Source organism: Dasypus novemcinctus, chromosome 11 (genome assembly GCF_030445035.2).
Source record: "Dasypus novemcinctus isolate mDasNov1 chromosome 11, mDasNov1.1.hap2, whole genome shotgun sequence".
Lineage (NCBI taxonomy): Eukaryota > Metazoa > Chordata > Mammalia > Cingulata > Dasypodidae > Dasypus > Dasypus novemcinctus.
In genome coordinates, this window is record NC_080683.1 from 92,961,575 (window position 1) to 92,974,108 (window position 12,534).

Below are 12,534 nucleotides of genomic sequence, written 5' to 3' on the forward strand. Positions count from 1 at the left end.
GTTATTCTTGGGAAGTGTTTAGCTGCCACACCACAGGTGGATGTTTCCATATTTGGGGAGAATTAAAAGTCTCACATAGATCCAAAGTATCATTATTCCTGTGTGAATAAGCTGAATATTATTATGAAAGTGCACTGGGCACAGGGTTATAAATCTTAGGTGCAAGCCCTGATTTGAGAGGCAGCTATAGTACAGTGGTTAGGAAAACAGCTAGGAAGCCTGAGTGCCAGGCTTTGCTTCACACATCTGTGTGACTTTGTACAAGCCGCTTAACAGGCCTGTGCCTTGGTTTCCTTATCTGCATAGTGATGATAGTAAAGACCTTATGGAATTAGTTGTTATAAGAATTAAAATGAGTTAAAATGTAAAGCACGTGTAGAGCAGTGCCAGGCACATAGATGAGTTGACATGCCAGACACTCAACTCAGGAAGATGTAAAGAACTCTTTACATATGCAGTTTGTTAACCTGGAAATGCATATGAAATACCTAAGTAGAAATATCTAAAGGGAGGTGAGCCTATGTGTCTGGATCTCAGAGGAAAGTATGAAGCCAGAGACATAGATTTTATAGCCATAGTTTACGGGTAGGAGTTAAAACATTAAAAGTGGGTGAGATTGCTAAGAAATGGCAGTATAATGAGAAATATTGTCACTTAGGGTGGGCAGAGGAAGAGAAGTCTGAAAGGAGACTGAGAAGAACCAGTCAGAAAAGTAAGAGAGGAGAACCAGGAGAGAACATCATAAGAGTCAAGGGTTTTCAGAAAGAGAAAGTCAAGTTCTACAAATAAGCCCAGTAAGATAAGGACTAAAAGGCATTTGTTGAATATAATAATTCAGGAGGCTTTGTTGGCCTTGGTCACTGGAATAGCAGCTTTACTGGAGACAGAATACAATAGATTGATGGCTGAATGGGACACAGCAAGAGGAGTTGTCAATTTCCAAAAACCTAGTCCAGGAGGGAAGAAAAGACAAGGAGCCAATAGAGGGAAACACAAAGTCAAGGGAAAGTAATTACCACAAAATTTAGATAATAGAAGGTGTGACTGATAAAGTATTCAGGGAAGTTCTGGGGTGCTGGCCATATTCTAATTCTTGATTTTGGCAGTAGCTATCCAGTTATTTGCTTGCTTATTTTACAACTACAATAACTAGACTTATGATTTATGTACTTTCTACAAGAATGCTATCTTTTTCAATTAAAAATGAAATACATAGAATCAAGAGAGGTTTATTGTTTTTTTAATGGAAAAGATTAGAGCATATTTATAGGCTGATGAAAAAGAGCTGAGACAATAATTGACAATGTAAGGCACAGGAAGAGACTTGAAGATAGAATTGAGAAAGAAGGTAGAAAGGTTAAACCTAGTCAAGAGATAAGACCTTGGTCATCCTTGCAAACCAAAAACTGGTAAGAATAAGTGTGGGTGTAGATTTCATAGAAAAGAGACAAAAATTTACGGGGTACATATCTAACAACCTGTTGTTTTTTTTCAATGAAATAGGAAATGAGGTCATTTGCTAGGAATGCATAAGAGGAATTGGATAAAAGCATGAGGAGTAAAAATGACACGGAAGATAATGGAAGAAAGTGCTATCCTCAAACGAGAAATATTCACCAAATTATACTGAGTACTTATACTGGAAAGCAAACATGTACAGTAGCTACAATGATCTAAGGATTAAAGGGTTCATATAAATAGAATGGAAAGAAAAGTGAGATGGCAAGTCTAAAAGGCTGATTAGAGACCAGCCACAGTGACCAACGATGGGACCAGTGAGGTTTAGCAGAAAAAATCCACTAAGTCAATGATCAAAAAAAGTTGGAGGGGGAAGCTGTTGTGGCTCAACTAATGGAGCATCCATCTACCACATAGAATGTCCAGGATTCGGTGCCCAGGGCCTTCTGACCCATGTGCTGAGCTGGCCCACGTGCAGTGCTGCCATGCGCAGGAGTGCCATGCAGTGCAGGGGTGTCCCCCACGTGGGGGTGACCCGCGCGCAGGGGGTACGCCCCACAGGGAAAGTTGCCCCACACAAGGGCGGCGCAACCCACCTGGGAGTGGCACCATGCACACAGAGAGGTGACACAGCAAGATGACGCAACAAAAAAAGTGACAGTTTCCTGGTGCTGCGTGATGGGAGTGAAGGCAGACTCGGAGGAACATAAAGCGAATGGGCACAGAAAGCAGACAACGGAGGGAGGGGGGAGGGAGAGGGGGAAAGGGAGGAAAAAAATTTGGAGGAGGAACACAAAACAGCTGCGAAGGTACATGGGGTCAAAAAAAGCGGCATGTTATATACTTATATTTAAGACTTTAAAAATCTAAGGAAGGTTGCTATTTCTTAGTTGAAAAACCTGATGCACAGAGAAATAAATTACTTTTCTAAAGTTTTATGTACAGTCCCTAGTAAAATGAATTAACTAGCTCTATTTATTTATGGGTTTCTTATTCACACTACAAGCTGTGTTAATCAATAAAAATTAACTGAATACCAGATTTCATATATATAACTCATGATACTTGTATTAGACACAGTTCTCTAAAGAAAGGGAACTGACAGAAGATTTATGTGTGTGTGTGTGTGTTCATGTATAATGTAAATATTATGATTTTTAAAATAATAATGGGCTCATGCAACTGTTGGGATGGGCAAGTTCAAATTCCATAGGGCTGGCCACAAGCTGGGAACTCCAATGGAGGTTTTCACTGAATTCTCCAGGAGACATGCGCTAGCTGAAGTAGTGATGGAAATTCTCCCCTCTGGCTGCTGGAATCATCACTTCTCCATTTAAGGCTTTTAACTGATTGGGTAAGACTTCTCTCATTGTTGAAGGCAATCTCCTCACTTGATTGTAGGTGTAATCATCCACAGATACAGTCAACTTACAGATGATTTAAATCCATTAAATATCATCACTATAATAATGAGACCAATGCTTGCTTGAATAAACAACTGGACACCATGACCTGGCCAAGGTGACACATGAACTGAACTGCCACAATACCCTTTGAATTCTATACTATATTCATGATCCAATAATAATTGGATTCTTACTCTAATCTCTTGGTTATATATTTATAAAGGCAAGCAGCATGTTTAAATAAGATGTGAGATGAAAATAGCTAACTGCTAACTGATCCTCACTTCTTTTTAAGGGCACACACAGAAAACTACATTTCCCAGCTTTCTTGCGCTTAAGTTCAGCCATGCGATTAGTTCTGGACAAAGCAATATGTGCAGAAGTAACAGACATCACTTACAGACCTGACCCTTAAAACTCCCACATCCTTCTATTGAGAAGGGATAAATTTTGAAATGACAGAGCCACATTATGAAAGCAGTTTAAATCCCTATGTCATCCCATAGAAAAGAGCCATCTAGAAGAGCAGTCTGACACACATCAGAAATGTACAATTTTTTTTGTTAGCTCATTGAGATTTTGGGATTCTATTTTATAGCTAATGTCAATTATTCAGACTAAAACAAGAAATAAGCAGAAAGATAAAATTTAAATTAGTGTGAAGCATAATTGCAAAGCATTGCTACTGCAATAGGCAAAACTGCCATAACTATTACTATCAAATGAGCTCAATAAGAAAAGAAATGTATGAAAATTAAGAAAAACTGTGATGTGTCACCTTGGCCAAGTAATTATGCCCAGTTGTTTGGTCAAGCAAGCACTGGGCCAATTGTAATAAATGGACATTTATGGGCTTTAGTCATCAGTGAGTTTACTGCATAGATGGCTGATTACATCTACATCAACCAGGGAGACTGCCATCACCAATGACTAATGCTTTATCCAATCAGTTGAATGCCTTAAAAGGGAAGTGATTTCAGCATTCAGAGAGATTTTCACAGCTTGTTTTTGGATAGCCAATGATGTCTCCCAGAAACTCATCAAGGACCTTCATTGGACTTTCATCAGAGCCCCTGGTTTGCAACCTGCCTGCAAAACTGGACTTGTGCATCCCCATGGTCATGTGAGAGACTCTTGTAAAATCCTACACTATTGACAGATATCTCTGTTGATCCTGTTTCCCTAGAGAAACTTGACTATTACACAAACTGACTAGGCCATGTGGTAAATAGCTTCCAAAACTATTATCAATGATCCCCATTTCCAGCTATTCAAGTCCTTGTGCAATCCCCCTTGCATTAAGTGTGAGCCAGACATAGTGACTCATTTTATGAATAAAATACAGCAAAATGATAGGGTGTCACTTTCAAGATTAGGCTATTGTTGTGGTTTGAAGCTGTATGTATCACAGAAAAATGTGTTCTTAAATTTAATCAATTCCTGTAGCGTGAATCCATTGTAAGTAGAGCCTTTTGATGAGATTACTTCAGTTAAGGTATGTCCCACCTCCATCAGGATGGGTCTTAATCCTATTACTGGAGTCCTTTATAAGAGAATGAAATTCAGGCAGAGAGAGAAAGCCACAGGAATCAAGAAGTTGAAGGTCAACAGAACCTGGAAGAGAAGGGAGGGACCAGGATATGCCACCATGTGCACTGCCATGTGACAGAGGAGCCAAGGATCACCAGTTGCCAAACCCTGAATGCTGTTCTTTGGGAAGAAAGCATTGCCTTGATTATATCTTGATTTGAACTTTCTTTTAGCCTAAAATTCATGAGCGAATAAATTCCCATTGTCTAACCAGACCTACTTCATGGCATTTGCTTAAGCAGCCCAGAAAACTAATAAAGTTTTAAGTGAAAAACCGTGACTTCTGTCTTGTGGTCACTCTCCTATCCCTTGCCCTCTCGCATGCTCATTTTGATGAAGCAGGCTGCTGTGTTGTGAGTTGCCCTGTGGAGGGGTCCATGTAGCAAGAAACACAAGACAACCTGCAACCAAAAACCAGCAAGGAATTGAGTTCCTCAGTCCAACATGAGAAGAACCAAGTCCTGCCAACCGCCACATGGGTGAGTTTTGGAAGTGGATCTACCTCCAGTAGAGCCTTCAGATGACTGGAGCACCCACCAATACAGTGATGGCAGCCTTGTGATCCCAGCCAAGCTGCACCTGAGTTCCTAACCCACAGAAGCTGTGAGATAATAGATGCCTGTTGCTTTAAGTCACTAACTCTTGGGGTAATTTGTTATGCAGCAATAGATAACTAATGTTAGGAAAATAACATTGGTTCTAATGCATATTGTTAAAAGTGTGGACTATGGAGCAAGACTTCCTGGGCTTGAAATCTGGATCAAACACCTTGGATAAATTACTTAACCATTCTATACCTCAGTTTCTTCAACTGTAAAATGGAGATAATCATACCTTACAAGAGTGTTAGGAGAATGAAATAAATTAATATTTATAAAGCTCTTAGAAAAGTGTGTGGCACAAATATAATTAATGCTATATTGTATATTTTAAATTTAAAAAATTAAAAGTGAATGCTCTTCTCCTATCACTATTCTATATGGATGATTTCCAGTAAATAAGCTCATTTAACATTCATAAACAGCAATATGAAGTATATAACATACTTATTGCTACTCAGAAGAACAGTAATAAGTTGGGAAGTGGAACTTCAAATCCAGGTGTGTCTGAGGCAAAAATCTCATGCTCTCAAGAAACATTCTATACTGCCTCCCTAAAACTTATCTTATATGTGACTGCTGAGTACCCAAAATTCAGGGGCTAATGGAAACTTCCATTCAAACAGACAGTAAATAGTTATAGTAGTTGTATCTCATTGAAACATTCCTGTCTACTTCAATCAACTGCACTGTCCATGAAAATAATGAACAAGCTAGAACTTAACTCATATAAAAACAAAAATGTTTGTTGTCCTTTATAGAGATCAGGCATATTTTAAGTACTCTATATGTATTTACTCAGGGGGGGGGGGGGTCCAAGTTTAACTGAACTAAACAAAAAAAAAAAAAAATGCAAATATTTATTCTCCTTTAATTCCAAGAAGAAAGATCTGGCATCAATTACCTTTAATGCTAAAGTTTTTGACAAGCCTTTTCCATTTTGGAGATATTTATTTAAAAAAAAAAATTCAGCCAAGCTCAGGGACAACAAAGATGGCTCTATGTGGGGAGCCACCCGCTGTAAGGTCTGTTTACAGCCTCTCACAACATGGTGGAGTTCACAAATCTGCCCTGTCATTTCCTTATTCTTCTCCTCCCTGCTTCTTTGTTCTCCCCCTCCTGCCACTACTCAGGTGACCACAGCAATACGCATGCGCAAGGCGCGAAACTCCACAGACCCGTTGCGAACTGTCGGCCAATCCCCTCCTTGGACATCTGCCACCCACAAGATCAGCCTATCACCTATGTACACGTTCCCTTCCCTCTCTATATATTCCCATGTTCTACCCCCAATAAACGAGGCTTGATCAGAACCCTGTCTTGCCTCCATTCTTCTCTCAACCCCTGCCCCACCCTGCTTCTTCCCACAGGTCCCTGAACTCACCCCCGACGGCTCGGGCAAGTGGCACCCTACATTGGATGGGACCCGGGGGAAGAAGCAAGCCGATACACAGGAAAACCTGTGCAGGTGGTTTTTGTAATTAAGGAAGACCTGAGAATTCTTGGGCAGAAGACCTGAGCAATCAGCTTGGGCGGAAGTCCTGAGCCATCGGCCTGGGCGGAAGACCTGAGCTTTCAGCTTGGGCGGAGGAGACCTTCAGGGGACTGCCTATTCCCTAGAAGACATCTCGGTAAGTGATTGGCTACAATGGGGCAGGGCTCCTCTAGTAATAGTTCCCTTTTCCTATTCGGCCTGCAGGCCTTAAGATGAGAGGAGTAAAGGTTAATGTTAAAGAACTCTCTAAATTCTTTGCCTTCCTCCAAGAAATTTGTCCCTAGTTCCCCCAAAAAGGCTCTTAGTCCGCTGCTTTCCCTTTCCCCTCCTCTACAAGATAATGAAGCCCTCTGCCCTCAGCCCTCACCTCCTTTTCCTCAGGCTGCAAGACCTTCTAGCCACTCCGAAAGTTCCCCTTCTGACAACGAAGAATATAGCTCTAACTTACTTCCAAAACCTAAGACTACACCCTCAAAAAGTACTCCCCCTGCTTCCCAAGCTCCGGCTCCTTTAGACAATCAAATAACTCATTATCCCCCGCTAGACACTGGCTAAAACCGCCAGAGCCTAACTCTCTCACTGCCACGCCTACTACACCTCCTTTTTCAGCTCCTCTTATTAACTCTTTCACTGCCACGCCTTCTACACCTCCTCTTTCAGCTCCACTTACTGCAATTGTCCTTAATCACCACCCATTCACTCCTCTTCACTTCTTTCCAGTAAATTACCACAATGAGATTTTCCTCCCTTTTAGGCACCTTGGCATCATAAAACCATTACTCACCTTCCTAAAGCCGTTCAAAAATATAGTCTTAATAGCCCCTGTGCTCACGTGTTATTAAACAGCATTTCTCATGCTCACAATACACCTACTGATAAGAAAAATCTAGCCCTTCCTATTTTAACCCCCGAACATTTAATTACCTAGAAAGCTCTCTATTATAATAAAGCCAACAGTGTAGGTACCCACAACATTACTAACGGAATAACAGTCATTCCCCCAAGTGCTTTAAAAGGTGAGGAGCAATAAACCCTTCCAAAAGTTCAGGCTAGCTGTCCCCCCCCCCCCCCCCCCCCCCGCCCCACTTTGAACAATGTCTAACCATAACTAAACTAATAACAATGTTTCCAAGCACAAGCTTGCATGTTACAGGCAACATGAATTTCAGAAGAAATCTTAAGAAGTAATATTTAAAATGTCATATAACGGAGAACTTAAAAGCAGCTATACCAAGAAAGTAAGAATATGAGTTAATGGTAAATATTTAAAATGTCATATAATGGAGAACTTAAAAGCAGCTATACCAAGAAAGTAAGAATTATGAGTTAATTGTAAACTGTATGTTTCTGTTACTGTGTTGTGATTGTTCTCTGTTTGTCTGTTCGTTCAATGTCAGTGTATACTTTGATACCTCAGGATGGTAATATAAATTAATATAAATTTATAAAAGAGCTCTATTCAAATGACCAAAAATTAAATAAGCACTTATATTAATACTTAAGTTTAAATGTTAATAAAATCTCTACAATGATAAAAATCGTAATTCTTGATTAACAAAATTACTATAAGTCTTTTTATAAAAGGTTGTTCTTGCCTAGATTAAAATGAATAACTTATTTTTCTTCACAGGATAATATGAAGAATGTAAAACTTAAATGAATATTTGGTTAAAAGTTTGTGACAATGCTAACTGAAATTTAATAAGTTTTGCAAAAAGGTGTATTTTGTCCTAAAATAGGATGGCTAATTTTTCATAAACTCTTGAAACTCAATTTGCATGTGGCAAGTTGTAGAAGGTATTGTGATAACTTTAAGTAAGGGAATGTGTTCTGTAAAGATAAAATTTGTCTTAAAATGATATAATTATAGTCTATATGGTTATTAATAATTATAAAAGGTCTTATGAAGCATTGTTTACATTAAAGTGTTTAAGTGGCTAATTCCAAAAGGTCATTATTAAACAAACCTGAATTAATAATAATAATAATAAAAGGTAATTTTATTACAGGAAAGATTGGCAGCAACCAGCCTCCCCTGCCAACTTGCTTCTAGAAAACTGTTTCTGATATTGCATGCTACTAAGTATTTAAAGAAAAGTTCATTATTTTAACAAGCTTGTTTAGTGTTCACGGTATTATGTTATAAAAGGTTTGCTTGGTAACTTAGTATGTAGGCTATATGGAATGTGTTTTTATTCTTAAGGAAACAGAAGATGATTTTGTCCTGAGTAAAATGATTGATTATTGGAAAGAGTAGAGTGTGGGACAAAACCTGACTGAATACTGAAACTGCAGGAGGTTGGTAGAAAAGGAATTTTTATAGTTAAAGTTAAATAAAATTTAATGGGTCTATCTATAAAATTTTAAAGGCTTTAGTATAAAGTAGTAGGCTGATGCAAGGTTAAAAATTTTTATTCTTTCTCAAGGGCTCTCATCATTAGTCTGTTTTGGTAAAAGTTCTTATCCTCAATAGTCAGTATACAAAGAAAGTCTGTCTTATCAAAATAGCTTCTTGTGCTTATCGTTTCCTCGGTGTTCCAAGGAAACTTCTATCTCTTTTAAAGGAACATAATGTTCAAAACTGCTTTCTCAAAACCTAATCCTGAACAGTGGCCTTTTATTCCAAACTAATTATAAGAGATTTGTTCTTTTACCTTAAAGGAAAAATTGAATAAAATAATTAAGTTCATTTAATATAAGTTAAATAAAGGTGTTTTACAGTGTTATAAAATTAACAAGTTTTTCTTCCCTTGAACCCTCTATTAATTAAAGTCGAATGAATAAAAGGTTTCTATAAATGCTTAAAAGTGTATAAAGTTACCAATATTTCAGCATAATAGTAAAGAGAAGTACAGTGTGGTTATTCATGGTTTTAATTATTACAAAAGAGTATGTGTCACAGAAACAACCTCTTATCATAGATTAAAGTAACAACATAGTATGCAGCAATCCCAAACACTGCTAGTTTGTTGCAAAAAGTTAAAGTCCAGCTGTATTGTTATCACTTTGTTTTAAAACTTGCTAAGACTTTCTTTAGTGTCTTCTTACACAAATCAAGCCAGCTGCATTCCTCTATCTATAAAAAACCCAACAATAAACTTTTGCAGTGCTTTTCAAGGCTATGTGCCTAGCCCAACCATCTTGTACAGTATTTACTGATAGTAATAGTAATGGAAAAGCAGCATACATTACTTCTCAAAAAGAACAGGCTTGACAAACTCCTTATTTGTCTGCTCAATGCACAAAGCTTTCAGCCGTCATTAAAGTCTTACAAATGTTTTAAGAGCCCTTGAACATTGTCTCTGACTCTAAATATGTAAGTCTTACTGTCAAGCATATTAAAACAGCTCATATCTTTGCTACTGATGAGTTATCTCAACTTTTCACTGACCTGCAACATCTCATCAGGTTAAAACAGCATCCTATTTACATTATTCATATATCTCTCATGCCTCTTTGCCTGGTCCTATGACATCAAATAATGCTCGAGCTGATTTATTGGTAGGGTGTTTACAATGTGCTCGTGATTGCCATGCTTTAACTCATATTAATGCTAAAGGCCTGCAAAATAAATACCAAAAGTTAACAAGACTACAGGCACGAGAAATTATTTACACTTGTCCTACTTGTGGACCACTGACAGTGGTGCCTTTTCAGGCTGGAACTAATCCCAGAGGTCTGACTCCTAATCAATTAAGGTAGATGGATGTTACTCACATACCATCCTTTGGTAAACTACAATATGTTCATGTTTATATTGGCATTTATTCTCATTTTATGTGGGCTACTGCTCAAGGTGGGGAACAGTTTCATCACGTTCACTCACACCTCTGGTCTGCTTTTGCTGTAAGGAGATGGCCTCTGAAAATTAAAACTGATAATGCACCTTCTTACATTAGTAAATCCTTTGAATCTTTCTGTTTAAAATATGGTATTGAACATGTTACCAGCATTCCTTATAATCCTACAGGTCAAGCCATAGTTGAATGCAGCCATCATACCCTAAAAACTATGATTTTAAAACAAAAAGGGGGAGATGATGGTATTATGACACCAAAAGATTAATTAGCAAAAGCTTTATTTACTTTACATTTTCTTAATGTTTATAATTCATTAACATCTGTGGAATGTCACTTAGAAAATGTCAAACATCTACAGTAGACATAGGAAATGAAGATCAACCAATATTCTAGAAAGATATTTTAAGCAATGAAAGGAAAAAAGGCAGGATTAAAGTAAGGGGGTGAGGCTATGCTCTTATCATTTCAGAAAATGGAGAACAAATTTAGTTATCTGCGAAAAGAATTAAACCCCAGAATGAAGAGATGGAGTCTTCTACAACTTCTGATGATGGTGATCGTAAGTAATAAGGAAGCTGCCAGTAATTACACTTATTAGGCCTATATACCTAACCCCCCATTACTTAGAGTGTTAACCTGGAAAAATCCATTCTTTCATATATATCTGAATAAAACCCATATATTCCTTAAACCAATTGATAATCGATTGCCAATTAAACCCTATAAAGAAAAAGAATCGATAATCTCATATTACCATTTGATTATCAACCCTTATGCATTAGTAATCATCCTTCCTGTATGTAGGTTAAAAATCGGGTCATAATTATCTTCAAAAATAGTAATACTCAGTTTATTGTGACTTTATTTCCCTCTTCCAATTTATTCATGACCAAAAATCCTACTTATGATTGTCCACAAAAAGACAGTAGGGATAAAGAAGGATGGCAAGAGTGCCATATAGGAAGAGGATCTGTCATTTTTTAATGATTCCTATGGAAGAGTGTGGGAAAGTGCCCCTATGGGGAGTCCCATTGAATATAATGACAGATTTATTTGGCATGGTCTAAATAGTAAAGGACAAAAATAATTTTTACTAAAAATTATATTTGGAAACAGAAAGGGAAATGGATCCCTTCTCCATGGTGTAATATTACATCTATACATAAACAAAAGAATTTGTGGAAAGTTTTTCTAGGAATAGCTCCTACTATAGAATGGATTGGGAATAATAGTAAGAATGGTCAATATCTGCATTTAAATCAAATTTATCATCTTCAGGCATGTGTAAGAGATCCTTATGTGTTTGTGGTTGGAAAATTAACTATAACCCAAAAATGCTCTATTCTATAAAATGAGGCCTTGCATCCTAGTAGCCATTACCCCACAACTAACATACTATGGAGAAGGCAAACTAAAAATTTTACTATTCCCATCTGTGTCAAAGAGAGCTACCTTCCTCCCTATATTGGTAAAAAATTAGCCTCACAGGTTCAGTCACTGCAGCTGCCACAGCAGGTGGTGCTCTTGGTCATGGCCTCATCAGCTTGCAATACTTTAAACAACAACGACAAATTAGCCTAGAATCCAGTGCACAGTCTCTCGACTCTCTGCAGCAGCAACTAACATCCCTCGCCCAAGTAGCCTTAAAAAACCGTAGGGCCTTAAACTTACAGCTAAAAAGGAGGAACCTGCCTTTTCCTTCAGGAGGAATGCTGCTACTACATAAATGAATCTGGTATTGTTGAGCAAAATGTTAAGATACTACGAGAATTGCGGGAAGGAATATTGCCCTCCCAATCAACCTCCTCCTCATCTGCCTGGCTCACCTCCCCCCTCGTAACATGGCTAGGTCCCCTCCTCAGCCCTCTAATCGCACTTCTTTTAATCTGTGCATTTGCACCTTGCCTCCTTAAATTTCTCCAAGAAAGGATGAAGCAAATCTCTGCCCACGTGATGTTTCTTGCTGCTGTTCGTCAATACCAGCCTATCCGGACCAAAGAACAAACAACCAACCTTTGAAAATGCAAATCTCTTATGTTGCCTTCACCAACTTGTACCCTAATGGCGTTTCCTTGCCTGTTCTTCCTGCCCACGGTCACAACTGCCCCTATCGCAGCTAACCCTTCTCTGTTTAATTAATATCGCTGAACAGCTTCGGCAAGGAAAACAGCTTCTGTGAGGAGTTT

The 12,534-nt window shown here is 38.2% G+C and overlaps 1 protein-coding gene across 1 annotated transcript in view; it reads right to left on the reverse strand.

The window, feature by feature from the left end:
- Positions 1-12,534, reverse strand: part of FRK (fyn related Src family tyrosine kinase) — a 122,096-nt gene that overhangs the window by 8,402 nt on the left and 101,160 nt on the right. The window lies entirely within an intron of this gene.